This window comes from Bubalus bubalis, chromosome 10, assembly GCF_019923935.1.
Source record: "Bubalus bubalis isolate 160015118507 breed Murrah chromosome 10, NDDB_SH_1, whole genome shotgun sequence".
Taxonomy (NCBI): Eukaryota; Metazoa; Chordata; class Mammalia; order Artiodactyla; family Bovidae; genus Bubalus; species Bubalus bubalis.
In genome coordinates, this window is record NC_059166.1 from 92449635 (window position 1) to 92473842 (window position 24208).

The window sequence follows — 24208 nt, forward strand, 5'->3', positions numbered from 1 at the left end:
TGTGCTGCTCCTGGTTTCTGTCCCACCCACTGGACTCAAGGCAGGGACATCCCCTGTGGCCGTGATGGCTGCCATTAGCTTAGTTTGGGTGTTTATGTGTGTCCTGTGGCTCCTTCTTAGATGTCGCTCTTGTATGAAGTCACCACGTGAAGCCACATTTCATCCCTGCATGCCTATCAGCACCACAGCACCTGAGGGCAAGGGGCAGCCCCCATGGCATGCTACCCAAGTGAGCCAGCCAGAATCCTGGCAAACGTTTACCCAGGCACCCCAAGGCAATGAACGAGGGTAGAGCACCAAATTCTACTGAAAATAATGAGATTCATCGCTAGAATAACAAAAGCAAACTTTATATGTAAATGGAGGGGAGGATGCTGGGAACTAGAGAGAAATAGTTAAGAGGATCAGCCACAAGGATCTTTTCATTAAGGTGTTAATTTATCCACCCAGTCAGCATTCCTTCCATCCATTCAACCTTCCTTTTATTCATCCATCCATACTTTCATCCATTCATTCCTCCATCTATCCATCCTTTTTCCATCCATCCATCCATCCTTCCTTCCCTCCATGCATGCATCTATCCATCCCTAGCCCCATCCATGCATCTATGCTTCCCTCCTTTATTCTATCCATCCATCCTTCCCTCCTTCCAACCATCTTTCCTCCATCCTTCCATCTATCGTTCCCTCCATCCATTTTTCCTTCCCTCCCTCTTTCCATCCCTTCCTCCATTCATCCCTCCATTCAACAAATATTTACTAAACAACAACCAGGTGTCCCACACTGTTCTAGGTTCTGGGTAAACACTGCCAAATGACAAATTTCCTGTCATGGAGCTTACATGCATGTATTACACAAGAAAGGCAATTAACAAGTCAACAAATACGTAACAGGTCCAGTAATAACTGTTATGGATAAAAACAGGCAAGAGAAGGGGATGGAGATCGAGGGAGCTGAGCAGCGGCTTTATAAAAAAGGAGTCAGGGTCTCATCAAACATTGATCTGGAGGATATGAGGGGACCTGGCGGTGGCCCCCAAAGCTGGGTTGGTCCAGGTGGCTGTGCTGGGGATGCTGTGAGTGATGGCGGTCTGGTCATCAGCCCCCAGTCCACAGGTTTCCTCTGTGATGTTTCCAATGCTGATGTTGACTCCAGCCAGGAGGCTCTGTGTGCCTGGCTGTCCGGATGACGGAGGTACTACCAGAGCCTGGCTTCTCCCGCTTCTCCTAACACCTGCTACAGGTGCTTGTAGTGACATATGTGTTTGATGAATGAAAAGAAAACATTTAAAAGTTAAGAGTTCTTTATCAATTTGTATTTTTCAAGTTTTTCTCAAAGAGGGGTATGTCTACAGGGTGTCCCCAAATACTTACAGCAGTATTAAACCTTCAAAGTTTCCAAAATAAATCTAAGTGCTACACACTTTGCAAAAACATCATGTAAGAGGTCGGTTATTGAACTTTCTTTTATACTTATTTAATTTCGTGAATTTGGGTAATATATTTTTTATTTTAGAGGTTTTGTTTCAAGCCTTCTAAAGATGGCAATCATGGACCGATATCTTGTCTTACTCATGTTAAGAAATATTCAACACAGAGTTTTCATGCACTCACTATACAACTGTATAAAGGCCCAGGTAACAGCTGGATAAGCAATTCTAGCTCTGAATCTTTCTGATTTATATTCAAAGGGCTCTCATATTATCTGGAATGTAAAGGTTCGAAGGATCAGAGTTTTACAGACGTGGAAACTGTACACAAGAGAAGTATAATTCATGCAACAAGTAACTGTCCAGCATTTGAACTGGTCCTCACCTTTTCTGCATGCTGGTGATACAGCAGTGAATGCAACCAACATGACCTCTGCCCGCTGGAGCTTACATTCTAGTGGGAACGATGGCTTCTTCAGTATCCCCCTCATTAGCCTGGAAGCTAGATGATAAACCTGATTTTCTGAACCTCAGTCTTGTGATCATTCCATTATACCACCGTTTAGGAAAACACAGAGTCTGATCTGATTGACTTTACAAACAAAACAAAAGTTTAGCTACAGATATTTTCATGTATGCATTTTCATATGGGCTTACAAATTCATTTGAAAACATTGAAAAAATCACACATATTCTATACAAGTGTATATAATTATCTGTATTCATCCCTCTGTGCCATAATTGGAGTCAGAAATGGCAACCCATTCCAGTATTCTTGCCTGGAAAATCCCATGGACAGAGGACCCCAATGGGCTGCAGTCCATGGGGTCACAAAATCAGACATGACTGAGCTACTGAGCATACATGCTATAATTACAGAATAAATATGTTACATATATGACATTTTTAATACCAATATAATGTATTAAACCACTAAATATTACAAAATACTATTATGCCTATTAAAGATACCCTCAGTATTTAATAATTACTTGTATCCACTGAAGAATCATTAACCCAAAAAAGACGTGAAGTCAACTGGCAGATGATGTCATGAGACCTTTGACCTGAAACCCTGTCCCAAGTACTATACAAAGAACAAAAGGATTAGAAAACTAGTATATTTTAATATTCTACATTCACAGACACGTAAAAGTTAGTAAAATCCATAATACTGGGTGGGGCAATACTATATTCATGCTTTGGAAAAATAGACATACTTTCATAGAATATTCCAAAATGTGTCCTACTTATATATGAATTTTCACTTTTCATATTTAGAAATGCGGCATTTAGAAACAACCTATGGATGTATTTGTTCATTCTGCAAATGCTTCTTAAGCATCAGAGGCCTATAATCTGATAGTCTGATAGCATTCTAGGTGTCAAAGCCACACAAGTAATAGGAGAGGACATTCAGTAAACAGCTAAAGCAAGTCAGGTAACATGATGATTCTGGACAAATATCATATATCGCTTATATGCGGAATGTGAAAAAACGATATAAATAAACTTACTTACAAACAGACTCACAGACATAGAAGACAAATTTATGGTTGCCAAAGGGGAAAGGGCAGGGGGAGAGAGAAATCAGGAGTTTGAGATTAATACATACAGTACTATATATTAATAAAACTGATAATTAATGAGGATCTGTGGAACACTCCTCAATGTTAAGCAGCATGGAGAGGAGGGGAGTTTGGGGGAGAATGGATACATGTATATCTATCACTGAGTCTCTTGGCTGTTCACCTGAAACATTGTCAATCAGCTATATACCAACACAAAATAAAAAGCTAAAAAAATAACCTGCTGTATAGTACTTGGAACTGGATTCAATATCTTGCATATTGTGTTCAATATATTGTATACTGTATCATATATCTTGTATATTGTATTCAATATCTTGTAAGAACCTATTCTTTACCAAAGGGAAAAGAATCTGAAGAATAGATAGATAGATAGATAACTCAATCACTTTGCTGTACACCTGAGATTAATATGACATTGTAAATCATCTGTACTTCAGCTTAAAAATAAACAAAGATAATATAAACAGAAAAATAATGACTTTAGATTCTGGATCAGTTCAGTTGCTCAGTCATGTCTTACTCTTTACAACCCCATTGACTGCACCATGCCAGGCTTCCTTGTCCCTCACCACTTCCTGGAGCTTGCTCAAACTTATGTCAGTGATGCCATCCAACCATCTCATCTTCTGTCATCCCCTTCTCCTCCTGTCTTCAATCTTTCCCAGCATCAGGGGCTTTTCCAATGAGTCAGTTCTTCGCATCAGGTAGCCAAAGTCTTGGATTTTCAGCTTCAGCATCAGTTCTTCCAAAGAATATTCAGGATTGATTTCCTTTAGGATGGACTGGTTGGATCTCCTTGCAGTCCAAGGGACTCTCAAGAGTCATCTCCAACACTACAGTTCAAAAGCATCAGTTCTTCGGTGCTCAATTTTCTTTTTTCTTTTTGTTTTATATTCAGCATATTTATTAATAACCTTGACAGTTTTTCTATAACAAAACTTAAAATTTATTTTAATCTTCTTGTCTCAAAAGAATCTAAGTTTTAAACACATTTCTTCTTGTTTCAATCACCATTACAATTACAATTGCAATATATCAATAGACATAAAAATGTTTGTACTAAATTGCTTCGTTAAGACGTACCAGTGCATGAATTTCCTGGACAGAATTTAGCATCAACTCTATTCATATTTTTCACTTTGGCAGATGTGAGCAGTTCATAGTTAAATAAAGAATAGAGAAAGTTATGTTATTGTATTGTTATTTGGGCGTTGTGCCCAGTTCTTTGTGATCCCTGTGAACTGAAGCTTGCCGTGCTCTGGCAAAACCATAGCTTTGACTAGATGGACCTCTGTCAGCAAGGTAATGTCAGTTCTTTTTAATATACTGTCTAGTTTTATCACAGCTTTTCTTCCAAGGAACAAGCATCGTTTAACTTCATGGCTACAGTCACCATCTGCAGTGATTTTGGAGCCCAAGAAAATAAAGTCTGTCACTGTTTCCATTGTTTCCCCATCTATTTGCCATGAAGTGATGGGACCGGATGCGATGATCTTAGTTTTTTGAATGTTGAGTTTTAAACCAGAGTTTTCACTCTCCTCTTTCACTTTCATCAAGAGACTCTTTAGTTCCTCTTTGCTTTCTGCCATAAGAGTCGTGTCATCTGCATATATGAGGTTATTATATTACTCCTAGCAATCTTAATTCCAGCTTGTGCTTCATCCAGCCCGGTATTTCGCATGATGTATATGGCATATAGTTAAATAAGCAGGGTGACAATATACTGCCTTGACGTACTGCTTTCCCGATTTGGAACCAGTCTGTTGTTCCATGTCTGGTTCTAACTGATGCTTCTTGACCAGCGTACAGATTTCTCAGGAGGCAGTTAAGGTGGTCTGGTATTCCCAACTCTTTAAGAAATTTCCAGTTTGTCGTGATCCACACAATCAAAGGCTTTGGCGTAGTCAATAAAGCAGAAGGATATGTTTTTCTTGAACTCCCCTGCTTTTTCTATAATCCAACAGATGTTGCTAATTTGATCTCTGGCTCCTCTGCATTTTCTAAATCCAGCCTGGACCTCTGGAAGTTCATGGTTCAAGGTTCATGGACCTTTTGAAGCCTGGCTTGGAGAATTTTGAGCATTACTTTGCTGGCATGTGAGATGAGTGCAAATGTGCAGTAGTTTGAGCATTCTTTGGCATTGCCTTTGGAATTAGAATGAAAACTGACTTTTTCCAGTCCCATGTCCACTGCTGACTTTTCCAACTTTGCTGACATATTGAGTGCAGCACTTTCACAGCATCATCTTTCAGGATTTGAAATAGCTCAACAGGAATTCAATCTGAATATCATCTGGATACTGGATAGCATCACAGAAAAATGAAGAAGAGCCTGCCTGCGTTGAGAGAGTTTCTTTTGATCAGTTGGGCAGGGCAGGTGACTTGTAGACAAGAAGGCTGCCAAGCAAGGGTCTGGGGGAAGGCCAGTCCAGGCAGAGGAGCAAGAGGCAGACCCCGAGGAGGGCCAGGCCTGCCCTGGTGGGTCTGAGACTATTCACAAGGAGAGGAGGAGATGGAGAGGCTCAGGCTCTGCTGGGTGCCTGCCTGGACTCTGTGCTTGAGTGTTGGGGAACCCAGGGCAGGGTCCGGTTCTGATCTCCCCTCTCACAGGGTCACCGAGCCACTGTGTGGGGCTGAGTTCCTGGAGTAGAAGTGGAGGAGGCGGGGAAGCTCTCCTCCCTGAGGAGGGAAATGGAGGCCATGTTCGGAGAGCAGCAGAGCAGATCAGTGGGGAGAAGCCTTGAGCTTCTCTTGCAGTATAGCTGACACGTGTCCTGTTCATCCATGTGCAAGTGGCTCAGAAAAACAGGAGAAATCAGGAACTTTCAGGTTTTCAGTTAGGATAACCAGTTGGAGGGGCTTCCCTGGTAGCTCAATGGTGAAGAATCTGCCTGCCAGTATAGTAGATGCGGGTTCGATGCCTGGGTTGGGAAGATCCCCTGGAGAAGGAAATGACCACACACTCCAGTCTTCTTACCTGGGAAATCCCATGGTTGGAGGAGCCTAGTGGACCACAGTCCATGGGGTCACAAAGAGTCAGAAGACTGAGTGACTAAAGAACAACTAGTTGGATGACAGTGTCACTTACAGGGAGGGGAACTCGTGGGTGGTGCAAAGTCTGGGTTCTCCAGTGGATGGCAGAGGAGCTCGTGCAATAGCTGCGTGGAGAGTAAAGTAGGAAGAAGATGTAGGATCAGGACCAGAGGGTCAGGTCGCAGCCAGAGAGGCAGGAGGTGGGCAGACTGGACACACCGGCAGGCAGATGGGATGGAGATCTAGGGTACCAGTTTGACCTCCAGGGAACACAGAGAGATACACAGGGGAGTTGGAGCAGAGCCCAGGATGTTTTCACGTTTGAAGGTCTAGAAGAAAATCAAGGCAGTTAAGGGGTCTCCACGGGAAGACCTTTTCAGGAGAAAAAGAGGTAAGCGTCATGCTGCAGAAATCAGAAGAATACGGTATTTCAGGAAGTAAGATAATTAATTGTTGATTACTACTTAGAATTTTAGTAAGAAGCAGACCTGTAGAGTGGATGACAGGGCCGCCTCCATGGCAGCACTGATTTCGAGGGGAGCTGGGGACCAGTCAGAAGAGAGAACCAGAGATGAGGAGGCAGAGAGGCTCCAGGACCATTTCCAAAAGGTTTGCGGTGACTGAGAGAGTATTTGGAGAGTCACACATGATGAGGGCAGGTTGTCTGTTTTTTAAGATGTTAGAGATCTATGCAGATGGGAATCCATAAATGCATAGGGTGAAGCACAACAGTTTCAGGTGTAATATTATGGGTTGGAGAGGTGGATAAAGATAAATAATGTCCAAAAAATCACCGTCCAATCAATGCAGTATCTAACCATCAAATGAAAAGTCAATCCCATCCAGCAACTGGAAATATCAGTAAGAGAATATAAATTAATGGATTAAAAATTTGAATTCAAAAGATAAGTATAATAATGTCTTTCTTATCAACTCATAGAAAGAACAGAGGAAGTGCTTCAGTTTGAAAGTAACAACTGAGCTCAGTGATAAGATTCATTTTGTTTATATGTACAGTGACAAAATTCAGTTGCTTCTAAACAGAAAAGTTGTTGTGGTTAATGTGGCCCGTTTTGTTTATTCATTCCTTTATTAACTTATTCAAGGAAATTGTCCCTGAATGTTTCGGGCCAGAGCTGTGTATGTACACTTGGAAAGGAAAGAGTCCCTGATTCCAGGCAGCTCACGGCCTTGGAGGAGGGACGGGCATGTACTGATCCTGAAGAGGCAGTGCAACACGGAGGATTTATATGTATTGAGCTTCAGGTTTTTATCTAATGTAATGCTACTAACACAGAGAGAAGACAGAGCAAGAGAGAGAGAACGGTTTAGGCAGTGAGGGGTCTTGCCCCGCCACTAAATGAGCAGTAACCTGGCAGAATCAGGAAGTGAGAAATACAAAACTTCTCTTTGTTCACTTTTGTCAGTTCCCCAAGAGAATTCTGAGTCTATGTGTGTCTGTGTGTGCTAGGCACTCAGTCATGTCCAACTCTGTGTGACCCCATGACTGTAGCCCACCAGGCCTCTCTGTTCATGGGATTCTCTAGGCAAGAATACTGGAGTGGGTTGCCATTCCCTTCCCCAGGGGATCTTCCTGACTCTGACTCAGGGATCAAACCCGGGTCTTCTGCATTGCAGGAGGATTTTTTTTTTTTTACTGTCTGAGTCACTAGGAGGCCCTCCAGAGTTTATGATGACCTCTAATAAAATATATTGCCTAAATGCAAACCAATCACTTTATCTAGTGTGTAAACAGAGCAGCAGCAAAACAGTCTAACTGATGGGACTGGGCTCCCTGAGACACTACAGGTTGATACCCGAGGGATTTTCAAAGCCAATTTTAACTGTGCAGATGGTGAAGAGGCATTTGTATTTCACGCCAGGAGACCATCATATGTAAAGGTCTCAAGTGAGGGGGAGCATGGTCTCTTGAAGTGGGTACATTTCCGAGTTGACTCAAGTTAACCTCAAGTTGACACTGTGAGTGGTGAGTGCAGAGAGGGAGTTCTCTACATGACCTCTGACCTGATGCTCTCCAGATGCATGGTTATGTACCACCTGGGTGGCTGTGGCTGCTGTATTACTACCGATGCTGTTCTTACTGGCATCAAATTCTTGGCCCCCCAGGGCCACACAGCGCTGTGTGTACTCTGTACTGTGCACAATGCAACACAGATCTCTAGCAATCATTTTTTACAAGAAAAGACCCAGCAGTTCTCCTGTTGCTGTCAGACGCTTCCAATGTTGTGGCAACCACACAGTCGGAAAACATTTATTAGGCAGTCTGTTCCAACGGTGCCACAGTGGAGTTTCTGGGTATTTTTAAACAAACAAAAATGTTCCTTTTGTGCTGGGCCAAGGTTCTTGAATATACCTCACCCCACTCCAGATAAGTACAACTTGTAAAAGTTTCATAAGTCTGAAGAATATTTTTAGAACACCGCATGAGAGTTCTTGCACTTTTATGGTTTCCCTCATTCATTCTCCGGTTTAATCCTACAAGCCATAAAGTTTACAGTTTTCCCATTTTCCAAAGAGGTTTATAATGAAAGATACACAATGGTCAAGAAGCTAAAAACAGAATCGTTAGGAATACTTTTTGTGAGATGGATGGAATAAGTGCCCTTAATAATATTTTCAGAATTCCTTCAGTCTTTCCCAGTGATGTAGTGATGCTTTTTTGTTTGTTTGTTTTAAACATGCAGGATCTTAATTCCCTGAGCAGGGAGTGAACTCATGTAGCCTCCACTGGGAGCTCAGAGTCCTAACCACTGAACAACCAGGGAAAGACCCTGGCTATGCTTTCTTTGGAGAAGGAAATGGCAACCCGCTGCAGTGTTCTTGCTTGGAGAATCCCAGGGACGGGGGAGCCTGGTGGGCTGCCGTCTATGGGGTCGCACAGAGTCGGACACGACTGAAGCAACTTAGCAGCAGCAGCAGCATGCTTTCTTATTTCACTACAGTAACCTGAAGGAGGTTATGGTGCTTCCTTTGCTGCTGTGTGCTCTGCAAACATGGCTTTAGAAGGTCTATGCTGACCCCTGACCTCTGCTTTTCAGCCTAACCATGACTAAAAATGGCTCCCTGGTGAGAAGCTGGCATCCTGCCGAATGCCTGGAATGCCTGCAGTCAGACCATGTCAGCTCCCTCACACACACTGAGTTTTCCAGGAAAATGTTTGCTACTGTGACCTCAGAGCTTCCCAGGTAGGGCAGTGTTAAAAGAATCTGCCTGCCAATGAAGGAGATGTGGGTTCAATCCCTGGGTCGGGAAGATCCCCTGGAGGAGGAAATGGCTATGCACTCACTCCATTATTCTTATCTGAGGAATCCCACCTCCAAGCCAAGGACAGACGCTTCAGAGGAACCACCCATGCCCACACCGCGATCGTGGACACCCAGCCCCTAGAACTGTGAGAGGATAAACTACTGCTATTCCAACCACCCAGTCAGTGATATTCTGTCATGCAGCCTGAGCAAACCAATATATCTAGGGAGTGGATACTATATACGGTCGTCTTCTTGTTTAATAAATATGATACATACAAGTTAAAGCACCTGGGGATCAATGACCACCAACATGTTCTGAGGATGAGATTAAGCCCCCAATCCTGGGATGGACTTATTTCAGCTTGACTTGATTAAAAAGTGCTCTAAAGCATGACATGGAGATATCTAAAGTGTTTATTAACAACTCAATGTTCAGAAAATAAGGCCTCAGATATATTTGCAACCCGACAAGGGATTAACCCCCAAAGCATACTCAAATAGCTCAAAAAAAAAAAAAAAAAAAAAAAACCCACAAAAAAAACCAGAAGATCTAACTAGAAACTTCTCCAAAGAAGACAATAAGTTGGACAAAAAGCACATGTAAATATGCTCAACATCACTAATTATTAGCGAAATGCAAATGAAAACTACAATGAGGTGCCACCTCACATCAGTCAGGATGGCCATCATTTAAAAGTCCACAAGCAATAAATGCTAGAGAGGCTGTGCAGAGAAGGGAACCTTTCTACACTGTTGATGGGAATGCAAGTGGGTGCAGCCACTGTGGAAAACAGAATGAAGGTGCTTTAAAAAACTAAAACAGAGCCACCATGTGATCCAGCAATTCCACTCTTGGGCATACCTCCAGAGAAGACCATACTTTGAAAAGATATATGCATCCTAAGTTCATTGCAGCACTATTTACGATAGCCAAGACATGGAAACAAAGTAAATGTCCATCAACAGATGAATGGATAAAGAAGTTGTGATATATATATGAGCTTGAACGCGTTCTAAGTTGCTTCAGTTGTGTCTGACTCTTTGTGACCCTACGGTCTAGCCTGCAGGGCTCCTGTGTCCATGGGATTCTCCAGCAAGAATACTGCAGTGGGTTGCCATTACCTCCTCCAGGAGATCTTCCCCACCCAGAGATCGAACCTGAGTTTCCTGTGCTACCAGCCAATTCCTTATCCACTGAGCAGTGCGAAGCCAAAGATATATGAACAAGGGATATATATAGTCAGCCATAAAAAAAGAATGAAATAATGCCATTTTTTGCAGCAACATGGATGAACCTAGGGATTATCATACGAAGTGAAGTATGTCAGACAGAGACAAGTATTTTATGATATCACTTATATATGGAGTCTAAAAAAATGATACGAGTGAAGTTATATACAAAACAGTAACAGACTCACAGACACAGACAACAAACTTACGGTTATCAAGGGGGAAAGGCCGGGAGGGATAAATTGGGAGGATGAGATTAACATATAAACACTACTATATCCTTCGGTTGGGAAGATCCCCTGGAGAAGGAAATGGCAACCCACTGCAGTAATCTTGCCTGGAAAATCCCATGGACAGAGAAGCCTGTTGGGTACAGTCTATCGGGATGCAAACAGTCAGACATGATTTAGCGACTAAACAGTAGCAAAAAATAGCATATATAAAATAGATAAACATTAAGGACCTATTGCACAGAACAGGGAATTCTATTCCAATATTCTGTAATAATCTAAATTGGAAAAGAATCTGAAAAAGAATATGTATATGTATAACCGAATCAGTGGCAGTACACCTGAAACTAACACAATATTATAAATCAAGTGGGTTCAGAAAATAAGGCCTCAGATTTATTTTCCCAGGAGTAAAACATACCACATTTATGTCACATATATTTTTTTTAACTCTTCTTTGTTCTAAATTAACACCTTAATTGAAACTGTATTTCACTCACTGAGTGTAAACTTAGAATAGCTCCTTACTTATATGACATTCTGACTGTAAAAATAAAACAATACTTCAGGCTGAAAGCTACAAAAAACAAATGTTTTATTGCATGTTTTAGGTTTTCTCTTTTTTTAAAAAAATGTTTAAACCAAGTTATTACTATTTAGATGGGAATACCAGACCATCTTACCTGTCTCCTGAGAAACCTGTATGTGGGTCAGGAAGCAACAGTTGGAACCCTCTGTGGAATAACTGATTGGTTCAAGATCGAGAAAGGAGTAAGACAGGGCTGTCTGCTGCATCCTGTTGGTTTAATGTATACACTGAGCACATCATGAGAAATTCAGGGCTGGATGAGTTACAAGCTGGAAACAAGATAGGTGGGAGAAATATCAACCTCAGGTATGCAGATGGTACCACTCTAATGGCAGAAACTGAAGATGAACTAAAGAGCCTTTTGATAAGGGTGAAGGAGGAGAGTGAAAGAGCTGGCTTAAAACTCAATATTAAAAAAGCTAAGATCATAGCATCTGACCCCATTAAACTGAAAGTGAAAAAGAAAGTGAAATTCAAGTCACTCCATCGTGTCTGACTCTTTGCGACCCCATTGACTGCAGCCTACCAGGATCCTCCGCCTATGGGATTTTCCAGGCAAGAGTACTGGAGTGGGTTGCCATTTCCTTCTCCAGGGGATATTCCCGACTCAGGAATTGAACCCGGGTCTGGCCCCATTACTTCATGGCGAATAGAAGGGAAAAAAATGGAAGTAGTGACATGTTTCCTCTTTTGGGGATCTAAAATTACTGCAGATGGTGACTGCAGCCATCAAATCATAAGACGTTTGCTTCTTGGCAGGAAAGCAATGACAAATCTATACAGTGTGTTGAAAAGCAGAGACAATACTCTGCCAAAAAAGGTCTGTATAGTCAAGGCTATGGTCCTCCCAGAGGTCATGTAAGGTTTTAAGGGCTATATCGTAAAGAAGGCAAAGCACCAAAGAATTGAATCCTTCGAACTGTGGTGCTGGGGAAGACTCCTGAGTGTCCCTTGGACTGAAAGGAGATCAAGCCAGCCAACCTTGAGGAAAATCAACCCTGAATACTCTTGGAAGGACTGATGCTGAAGCTGAAACTCCAGTATTTTGGTCATCTGATGTGAAAAGCTGACTTATTAGAAAAGTCCCTTATGCTGGGGAAGATTGAAGGGCAGAAGAAGTGGGTGTCAAAGGATGAGATGGCTGGATGGCATCACTGATGCAATGGACATGAACTTGGGCAAACTTTGGGAGATGGTGAGGGACAGAGAGGCCTGGCATGCTGCAGTCCATGGGGTCACGGAGTTGGGACACAACTGGGCAACTGAACAACAACAATTAATATTTAGGGAATCTTTCGTTTTTTTTCCAACTTGAAAAGGCAGCCTAATACACTCAGTGTTGGCTGGATAGGAAATGGTTTGAGGGCCTTCTGTGGGATCAGAGCCTGTGATTCAGGTCCCAGCCCCACCTGTGTTAGTTTTGAGTCTTTGTCTCTCTGTGCCTCACTTTCCTTGTTTATGAAATGGGAGCTTGTCTTGAGCAGGAATGAAAAGATCGTGCTTCTGAACTTATCTCCTGCTACACTGTGAGATCTCAAAATGTTTTGCATAGATTGGGTCTCCAAGTAGAATAACACTAATTCCTCATGCTCAACTCAAAGCACATATTTCTGTATCTTTCACATATTTAGCTCAAAATGCTCTTTGGAATCAAGTGTAAGTGGCAACAGATCACAGAGACTTTTCATGCCCTGAGTATCCATCCTTACCCTTTTCTCTAGTGAGAGAACTTCCCTCATCCTCCCATCTAAGGGCTGACCACATTGCCCCTCCCATCTCCACTGTGAATGGCATAGGGATGTGATAGCGGGTGCAGCAGCAGCCACTTTGGGCCTCAGGGTTAGGGTTAGGATGCAAGCATGTGTTGAAGCTGGCAGAGCCCGGGTCCCTGATGTGTTGCAGTTGTTATGCCAGCCCCAGAAGAGATGGTCTACCTGCACTACTCTGTGAGGGTCTTGATTAAGCCACTCTATTTTTGAGTGTCTTGTTACAGTAGCCTAATCTGTACCATGGTACATAGGATTATAAATAAAATCTAGTGTGGATTTAAAAAATATAATACTATTTTTGTGAAGAGTACACTCAGTTCTCAGACTTAAGATTTGAGAATTGAGTTACTGAATTGATTGGCAACACTTTCTTATTTAGAAAATAGAAGGCTCCTCTTCTAACAGCAGAGTTAGAAATTTTTCTTCTCTGTGTTTTCTCAGAGAAAGTGGGATTAGAAGGGGAGACTCTAGCAATAACTGATTCAATACATAGAGCGGTCCTTTCTAAGTTATAAGTCCTCAGTTTGTAACTGTTAAGTGACATCAGGTATGTGGCTCTTTTCCTGTTTAATGTTCTGTAATGTGCACATATGAAGTTCCTCATTATTGTGTAGCCATGACCTGCTGCACTGGTCATTATGGGAGGAAAACAGTTTGCGGTCACAAATTACATGAGTAAATTTCTTTCCAGATTCTATAAAACAAAGTAGGCTCTCTGCTTCTCACTACATCCCTTCAAACCAGCTGGATGGGTTTTCGTCAAAATTAGGATAGTCTGATTTGAAATATGAGCTATGTAGCACAAGTGGAGTTATTTTTAGGGATTTCAGAGACCAGCAGGGTGACTTTAAAGAGATGGGCAGGAGTTCTTGACAGAGTCTGAGTCAGGGGTACACTGATCTGGGAGAGTCACCCATGACCAAGAGGGACCCACGTTGAAATGCAAGGTCACAGCATCAGGCACCCAAAATAGTGAGAGTGATGGGGACAATCACACAGTCTCCTCTCTGGGGAGCCAGTCTAGCTTGAACCGGCCCCTGAGCAGGAATTAACTGTATTCAGGCTTACGACCTTCCCAATCCACACTGGAGAGTCAAGCGGCGTGTGTGAGTGTGCATCTCTGTACCGAGGGAGGGCACAGTCACCACAGAATGGCCCACGAGGCAATGACTGAAAGGATGGGAAACAGGAAACAGGACGGAATGAAACGGGCCTGGCCAACTTTTAAAGGCCAAGTTCATGTGAAGAGGACTCTGAGATTCCCTCCTGCATCTTTGGTTAGGCACATTAATCACGCTGGCGTCACCCATCATTCCCGAACAGATGGGATGGATATAAAGAGTCTGTATGTAAAACAAAATTTGACAAAGATCACACTACAAAATGAGTTAATCCATACAGTTAATAAGAATGTATGATACTTCAGGCATCTCTGGATCATCTCTGGATGGAAGATCATCTCTAGAGGACCATTAAATCCTCCTCTCCTGCGTTCTGGGGCCTGGCTCAGTCCCTCCTGTGGCCGTATTCTTGCAGAGAGAATGGAGACTCTCCCTCCCCAGGGACCGGGAGGGTGTCCAGAGGGTTTGCCCACCTAGAGCCTGTGGGCTGGCTTCTACACGAAGCCTCCAAGATCCTTGGAGCCTAGAATTTCCCACCCAGAGGCCCCAATCCCACACCCAGGGCCATCCTGTATGTCTCTCTCCTAACGATGAACAGCACCACCGATATGCACACCCCAAAGTCCAGGTGGGAGCAGGCAGGGCCCCTTGAGGTGTTTTGCAGAGCTGGGAAAGGAAGGGGGACGGTGGTGGGTCCCAGAAGAAGGTGGGGTGCATCACAGTCAAGCACAGAGCTCCCAGCAGTCAGAATTCTAAGTTGAAACTTGACCTCTTTGGTGATGGCAAACATTTTTTGTCAAGGTAGGAAACTAAAATAAAATTTAGCATTTTTTTACCTTGGTTTGTAACTGTTAAGTGACATCAAGTATGTGGGGTTCTGTTTTTTTGAACAGGCTCAAGTCTAGTGTTTCTCATGGATGAAACTATCTCATGCTTCATAATATAAGGAAAACCCTATTTTGATCCACTTGAAGGATTATCATTAGAAAAAATATCTACTGGGTATTTTTTTTTTTTTTTTTGAGCTTTGATCAGACTTTGGAAAACTTATAATCAATTCTGATGATAAACACCCAGGGAAGGACAATGTGCCCACAACATCCTGCTCTCCTTCAAGACTGTAGTAAACTTTCCATCAATTCAGGAAACTTGGAGATGAAGAAAGGAGGTGACAGGCAGTCACTGCACTCAGTGATCACGGGTGTGTGTCTCTCTGAAGGCTCGCTGCTCTGTCCCTCTGGTTGGTGGTCTCCATAATGTTGAGATCCTGGGGCCACAAAACCTACAGATCCAGAGAGAACACTCCACATGGAAACTCACAGCACGAGAGCAGGGCAGCAGCACTTACATTTCGCAGAGTGAAACAGGACGTGCCAGCACCTACCGTAATGTCTGATTTATAATCCTCAAGTAATTGGATGTTACTCTACAGATTTTTAATAGTATGCCAAAGCATTATTTGCTAAGATCTGATTAAGCAACAAATTCAAAGAAAACTGGGGTACTGGGATCAATATTTTTGAAGCTATAAAATTGGAAAATTGTCATCTTTAAGCCCAAGAGAAAGTTAACTCAGAGGTGTCAGCAGCCATCTCTTTGCTTTTGCATTTATAAAATTACAAGGTAAGAAATACAGGTGGTCAAAGAGACACCTTTACTACTGGTGGCTTTTAAAAATAATCCAGTTTTCATTTTATTAATAAGGACATTGAGAACTTCATTAGTCCATGGGATATTTTCAGTGCAGTGGCAAAGAAGACAAATCAACTGGCAAACTTCCAGGGGATCAGTAGCCAGGAAATACTGTAGGAATCTCATACAGGTGGCAAGTTAATTACAAAACTATCCATCCTCATTACCCTATCCTACCCAAGCCTTACCTGACTACCCCATAGACCTGCACCCAAACATCAGAAATTTTATGTGTCACTACATGGGAAGCAAAATCCACCATGAAAGAGTATGAGCTGCTTGAGGTGGCTGTAATCTTCTGCAATACTATTATCTGGAAATGTTTCAGTCTGTTATATCATAAAGTGAACAAAGTGTTAGCTGCTCAGTTGTGTCAGACTCTTTGTGATCTCATGGACAGTAGCCCGCCAGGCTCCTCTGTCCAAGGGATTCTCCAGGCAAGAACACTGGAGTGGGTTGTCATTCCCTTCTCCAGGGGATCTTCCTGACCCAGGGATAGAACCTGGGTCATCCACATTGCAGGCAGTTTCTTTACCATCTAAGCCACCAGGGAAGCAAGATCTTTCCAACCCAGGGATTGAACCCAGGTCCTCCTCATTACAGGCAGATTCTTTACCATCAGAGCTACCAGGGTAGGACCCTCTTCTGTAATAACTGGAGGTTTATTTAGATTTCTGTTTACTCACCGTATCATTAGCTTAAATTCTAACACCTATTTTAGAGGATGGGAATAAAAAAAATTTAAAAAGTAGTTATATGTATTTACTGAATGATCATAAAGGTAATTTATGTTTTAAGAGGTAAAATATACCAATATTACAAATAGGCATAGAAGGAGTTAAGTTAGTTGATTCAAGAGAAAAATCTTCAGATTCCAAGTGGAAAGAGAAGAGTGAATTATTCACCAGGAACAGGCAGAGGGAGGCCGAGGAAGAGAAAGCAACTGTCCTGGGGCAAAAAAAAAAAAAAAAAGACCACAAGAGTGAGGGTGGCTGTCTGCACAGCGGATTCTGAGCAGCTGGTTCTTGTAAAGCAAACCACTCCGGCTGGCAGAGAGATCAAACTGAGCCTTGGCGAATGAGCCAAACAGGCAGCAAATGGGCAAGTTAAGTAAACAGTGGTAATTGGAGGCCTGGCCACACAGGTCTTGGGAGTAATTTGGGGTCTGGCTGTGCCCAGTGATGAGAGTCCATGAGTGATAGGAATGCTGCATGCACACAAATAGGTCCCCTTGGGTCACTGGGAACCTGCTGGCTGCTCTCCACTGACTGTGGTTAGAATGTATTAAATACTGCAGGACATCACCTATACGTGGACTCTAAAATACAACACAAGCGAACTTCCCTATAAAACAGAAACAGACTCACAGACATAGTGAACAGACGTGTGGTTGCTACAGGGGGATTGGGTAGAGGAGGGGTGGATTGGTAGTTTGGGGTTAGCAGATACAAACTATTACACATAGGATGGATAAACAGCAAAGTCTTACTATACAGCACAGGGAACTATATTCAATATCCTGGGATAAACCATAGCTGAAAAGAATATGAAAAATAATACACACACACACACACACACACATATATATATACACACACACACACGGAGAAGGCAATGGCACCCAACTCCAATACTCGTGCCTGGAAAATCCCATGGAAGGAGGAGCCTGGTGGGCTACAGTCCACGGGGTTGCTAAGAGTCGGACACGACTGAGCGACTTCATTTTCATTTTTCACTTTCATGCATTGGAGAAGGAAATGACAACCCACTCCAGTGTTCTTGCCTGGAGAATCCCAGGGACGGGGGAGCCTGGTGGGCTGCCGTCTATGGGGTCTCACAGAGTCAGACACGACTGAAGCGACTTAGCAGCAGCAGCATATATACACACAACTGAGTCACTTGGCTATATAGTAGAAATTAACACAACACTGTAAATCTACTATACTTCAATACAAAACGTAAGTGTTAAATAAAACATAAAGTTTCACGTCCAAAGAGCAAAAGAAACCCTTGGGAAACTGAAAAAAATTGGTAAATAAGAATATTAAAAATTTGAGGTCTTTCATTTTCACCCTTCTACCTTCCACCTTTAGAAAATCAGATGAACAGAATTTGAAATATGTAAGAAAAGCCTAAAATGTGTACTGGTGAAGGGAAACTGACGACCGAGACTCACCAATCCACAGCACAGCATCACCTGTATCTTAGGGCATCTAAGGAGTTAACCGAGCTGGGTCAAGCACAGTATTTAAAGATTCTGTTGCCAAAAAATAAATGTTAATGAGCAGGTACCCAAGCATTAACAGAATGAAAATGTGAACCAAAGGAGGCATAGGAGTTATGCACATGTTATTGATACTAACTTGACATTCTTAGCAAAGTCAGTCACTCTGCCTCTCATTTTTCCTGCTATTGTTTATTATTCTCAAGGCATTGTCCTAACTTGACTGTACAATAAAAGAATGACAGTCCTGAGAGTTTGAGTTAGATAAGCATTAGGTGTTAATGACACAAAAATGTTTTGATTTTGGTTCAGCTGCACGCTATAGACTGAATGTCTGTGTCTCCCATCCCCCCAGTTAATATATTGAAACCTGCATTGTGGTGGTACTTGGAGCCAGGGCTTTGGGCAGGTGATTAGGTCATGAGGGTGAAGCCCTCATGAATGAGGTTAGTGCCCTTATAACTGCTACTGCTGCTGCTAAGTCACTTCAGTCGTGTCCGACTCTGTGCAACCCCATAAACGGCAGCCCACCAGGCTCCCTCGTCCCTGGGATTCTCCAGGCAAGAACACTGGAGTGGGTTGCCATTTCCTTCTCCAATGCATGAAAGTAAAAAGTGAAAGTGGAGTCGCTCAGTCGTGTCCGACCCTCAGCGACCCCATGGACTGCAGCCTTCCAGGCTCCTCCGTCCATGGGATTTTCCAGGCAAGAGTACTGGAGTGGGGTGCCAGTGCCTTCTCCGGCCCTTACAACAGAGACCCCAAAAGGTGTGCCTGCTCCTTCTACCGTGTGGGGTTACAGAAAAAGATGGCCATCTGTGAACCAGGAAGCAGACAATGCTGGTGCCCTGACCCTGGCTTCCAGCCTCCAGAAGCAAGTTTCTGTTATTTACAATCCACCCAGTTTATGGCATTTTTGTCACAGGAGCCCAGATTGACTGAGACATCCCACCCTGTCAGGTGGAGACACATAAACACGACCAAGATTGCAGAGCTAGTAACTCTTTTCCTGGAGGGAAAACAACTGGATACAGTTGAAAACAAACCTGACATTTTCCTCACTAGACCAGAAGTAAATTCAGAATATTAAATACTTTGCTTAATATACCTTGAGGCTTCTGTGATATGAAAGCAGTAAGATAATTTCATACTGGCAATAATTATTTTCCATTCAAACGAGGATTAAGAGTACAAAAATTAAACACGGAGCTGAAATCCCAAAATGAATACAATTAGGTGGATTCAACTGGTGCATTTTAGAACAGAATAGATCTGAAATTTAGCGCCGGAACTTTAAAAATGAGTGATCTCGTCCAAATTCTTTATTTAAAGGGTCAGGATGTAAATCCTTAGCTAGTGGCCACATGGCTTCTAAAGCCACAGTGAAGATCAGAGCCTCAAACTTTCTGCTCCAAACTCTCTTGTCTGGCCTCTACTGTAGATGAAATTTTGATTCCCATTTTGTAAATAGAAGAAGACGATGAAGAATCTGATCATGCAAGCAGTGAGGCCCTGAGTGGATTGTTTGTTTCAGGAAGAACAGTCACTGTCGCACTCCATTTATTCACACTTGAACAGACCAAGTCCAACCTCCAGAGATCCTAGCATCCCTGCTCCAATAAATGGTTACCTAACAGGTGGTGCCACCTGGAGGCAGCCGTGTATGGTGTTTAACAAACAAGGACCCGCATCACTGTGCATTAGATATGGTCTAGAGTACTCTTGCCTGGAAAATCCCATGGACGGAGGAGCCTGGTAGGCTGCAGTCCATGGGGTCGCTAAGAGTCGGACACGACTGAGCGACTTCACTTTCACTTTTCACTTTCATGCATTGGAGAAGGAAATGGCAACCCACTCCAGTGTTCTTGCCTGGAGAATCCCAGGGACGGGGGAGCCTGCTGGGCTGTCATCTCTGGGGTTGCACAGAGTCAGACTCGACTGAAGTGACTTAGCAGCAGCAGAGACACGGCTCTTAGTTCTGCAGTTCTCCTTAAGCCAGGAAGATTTTGTCTGCAAATTTAAATCTGAAATTCTACAGTAAAAGGCTCTTGATAATGCTTCTTGAAATCACCCCTAAAATAGAACAAAAGGAGAGAAATACTGTATGTCCCTGGTACCTAAATTTTTGAAAAGTTGATTTCAGCTGAATTTCTCTGCAAACAAGTTCACATTTTTTGAAAGATGCTAAGCAGTCAAGCAGTTAAGCAGTCAAGTTCTAAATCAATCTGAGGAAAGAAAAACATTTTTATAGATTTTACAGATCAATAAAAAAATCTACTTTTTGCTTCCCTGGTGGCTCAGATGGTAAAGAAACTGCCTGCAATGCGGATGACCCGGGTTCTATCCCTGGGTCAGGAAGATCCCCTGGAGAAGGGCATGGCAACCCACTCCAGTACTCTTGCCTGGAGAATTCCATGGACAGAGGAGCCTGGCAGGCTACAGTCCATGGGGTCACAAAGAGTCAGACATGATTGAGCAACTAACACACACTTTTTGCTAAGTTAAAGACAATAAAAACAAAATAAAACATAGAACCCTGGAAGGCAGGGGTGAAAATAATCGTATTAGGAATACATTAAACAATTCTGATGAGAAAAGTTAAACACCATGGAAGTACAGGCCAGTCCTTTCAATTTTAGAATGAGACACTTTTCTTTAACCTTTATATTTTCCTCTCAAAGGCACTGCAAGACAATGCTGATATGGAAAGTCACTTTTCTTGTTTTCTTGCAACCCAATGCATCATAATCATGTTCACATAGAATTCCACTATCTGTAAAATACTTTCAATTAGTTGGGAAGGAACCACATTTTGACTTATCAATAATAGCATTTGTAACCAAACACTAGGAGAACATATGACTGGGAAAAACAGGTAAAATGTCAATTAAACAAAATATGTAAGAACGGACTCGTAATAGACCCTCAGATCACACACACATTCACACACAGATCAACACATACACACACATACACAGGACTAGCAGCTTTCATTGTTATAAGCCCTTTACATGCTTTCTATTAAATTAACAAATACGATTTAAAAATCAACGAGCTTTTCACATCAGAAAAAATATCCTCGTTAAAGAAGGAACATTTTCCTTCGCATTTGTTTGTCTTTACTTTTCCAGAAGACAGATTTCTCCCAGGCTTCCTCCCTTCCGACTCCATCCTCCACCTCGTCCATATTAGGACCATGGTAAACACCTCCCCCACCTCCTGCAATGATCCTGTCATTCACTTCCCCTCCTCTTCTTCTCTACCTTATTCTCCTAAACTTACTCTTCAACCCCCAGAAACTTTTCCTTCCAGGGTGGTGGGTTCAAAATTGCAGGGAGCTGACCATCAAAATTACAGGGAGCTGACCATCAAAACTGCAGGGAGCTGACCACCAGCTCGTGGGGGAGAAAATCATACAAGCAGCTCTACCTCAGCTGGATGGTGGTGTGGCCGTTTCATCACTCAGTCATGTCAGACTCTTTGTGACCTCATGGACTGTAGCCCTCCAGGGCCCTCTGTCCATGGAATTTCCCAGGAAAAATATACGGGAATGGGTTGCCATTTCCTTCTCCAGGGGAAATCTTCCTGACCCAGGGATTGAACCCACATCTCCTGCATTGGCAGGCAGATTTTCTTATTTTTAAACCACTGAGCCACCAGGGAAGTCCCATTCAGCAGGATAACAAGTGCAAATATGCCCAAGAGATAAGACAAAGGACAGAGTTAACATCCCTGCCACAGTAAGTTAATGAACTTCTCTCAGAGCAAGAGACATCTGAGCTGTATATTGAAGGTTAAAGAAAATGCTGAACAGATGAGCAAGAGACAAGGCATTCAAGACTGTGGGCTGAAGCTTCCCCCAAATCTCTCCACTAAGTAAGCACAACGGCTGTACCTCGAACTCTTCATTGTCTGGAATATGTATCTGATTCTTTATGTCTGTAATATCTGCAGTCTGGAATGTTTTACTTTACTCAATTGTATGTTAAAAGCTCACAATAAAAAAACAAAACCCAAAAACACTGGCTTTCTCTCAGTGCAGATTCTGTTTGGACCCCTGGCAGCAAGATCTCTCAATATAGTATAGGAGGAAACCAGGGGACCACAGTGTCCCCCTGCCCCACTGGAAGTCTTGTGAAACGAGTGAGAGAGTATAGCAGAGATGGACAGCCAAAGTCATATGATGCTATAGTACTCCTCTTAGCACTTAATCTAAACTCAATCTAAATTTAATCTTTTCTTTGCATCTTTTAGTCAACTCTTCTTTCTTCTGCCCCTTAAAGATGGTTTCTCCTAAGAATTCATCTTTGATGTAGAAGTTTATAGCCTTGTATGGGGACCTCCAAAACTCCTGACTGACATGAACATATCACCTCTAGTGGGTAACTCCTATCACAGTAGCTCCATTATCAGTGCTCTGCTGTGCTGTGCTGGTCGCTTCAGTTGTGTTCGACTCTGTGCAACCCTATAGACTGTAGCCCACCAGGCTCCTCCTGCCATGGGATTCTCCAGTCAAGAACACTGCAGTGGGTTGTCATGCCCTCTTCCAGGGGATCTTTCTGACCCAGGGATTGAACTCAGGTCTCCTGCATTGCAGGTGTGTTCCTTATCATCTGAGCCATCAGGGAAGCCCTCCAGTCTCAGCACCATTTCTGAATTTCAATTCTGAATTTCTGATGTATTTCTTCCATTGTCACCTAAGAAACCTAAACAGACCCTTGGAGTTCATAACAAGTTGGAGGATTCTGATGGTTTTATTCTATGTCTCCTTGGCTGGGCTACAGTCCTGGTCATTCAATCAAACATACGTCTAGGTATACCTTGTAGGTCTAATTAGAGGACATACTCGGTTGACTTTAATAAGGGGGACTATTTCAGACAATCTCCTTGGCTGGACTACAGTCCTGGTCATTCAATCAAACATACGTCTAGGTATACCTTGTAGGTCTAATTAGAGGACATACTCGGTTGACTTTAATAAGGGGGACTATTTCAGACAATCTGGATGATTTAAAGGCTTCAAGGGCAGAACTAAGGCCCCTCTGATTGGGGGTACTCCCCCGTGTGGGCTGCAGCTCCAGCCATTCCTGGGCGCCCAGGCTGTCCAAGCTCAGGGCTGCTCTGTGGATTTCGGACCTGCCCCATAACCACAGAAGCCAGGTAATAAATCTCTTAATGTCTGTCTCCCACAGATTCTGCTCCTCTGGCTGAACCTGACTGGTAGAGCGTCACAGATCCCAAGAGGTCTTCTCTCCTAACGTCCCATTTCTGTTAAAGGGGCTGCCACTTTTCCATGATTGAACGTGGTTATCTTTGTGACCCTCCTGGCCTCATCTTCTCCATCCGTTCCTTCCTTCTTGCTTCCATTACTCTCCTTATGTTGAGATGCTTGTCATTTCAGCTGGGGTCTATACAAACACAGCAGATTAACTTTCATAAAGATGTTGGTTGTTGGTCTCTGGCTCCAACTCTGCCTCATCTGCCTCTCTCTGTTCCCCCATAGCAACCTTCTGTGCCAACCAGGCTGCCTCCAGCCTGTTCCTGATGTATGAGCTGATGTTTTCTGCCTCCAAGCTGTACTTTATCCTAGTTACTTGAGATGACCCCTGCCATTCCTTTAAGACCACCTCAAGCATATGTACTTGCAACCGAGTCAGACCAGCCTAAGCTACAGTGACCCTGCTCTTTCTACTCCTGTACTGGTGGCTTCCCTAAAAATTACTTGGTAATTGACTATAAAGTGCTCTATGAAAACGCTTAGATGAATGTGATAGACTTTAATAAAATCCTTTACTTACATGTAATTTTTCCTCTGGATATGCTTTCATGCCTCTCCCCTTAGCACCCTCCTGGTCAGAGTGCTTTGTGAGACACCAGTTTCTCCCAAAAATATTTACTGAGTGAGCCACTGACTGAATCTTGTAGCTAAATCCGAGAGCATTAACTGTGCATACACCTTCACAGATTAGCCCAAAGCGGTTCCTAATCATTGGCCAATCCGATTAAAAAAATAAAATCCAGAACACACTGCTTC

At 42.9% G+C, this 24208-nt stretch overlaps 1 protein-coding gene across 50 annotated transcripts in view; it reads right to left on the reverse strand.

Moving 5' to 3' along the window:
* Positions 1–24208, reverse strand: part of RIMS1 (regulating synaptic membrane exocytosis 1) — a 596845-nt gene that overhangs the window by 13811 nt on the left and 558826 nt on the right. The gene's annotated exons all lie outside the window — the stretch shown is intronic.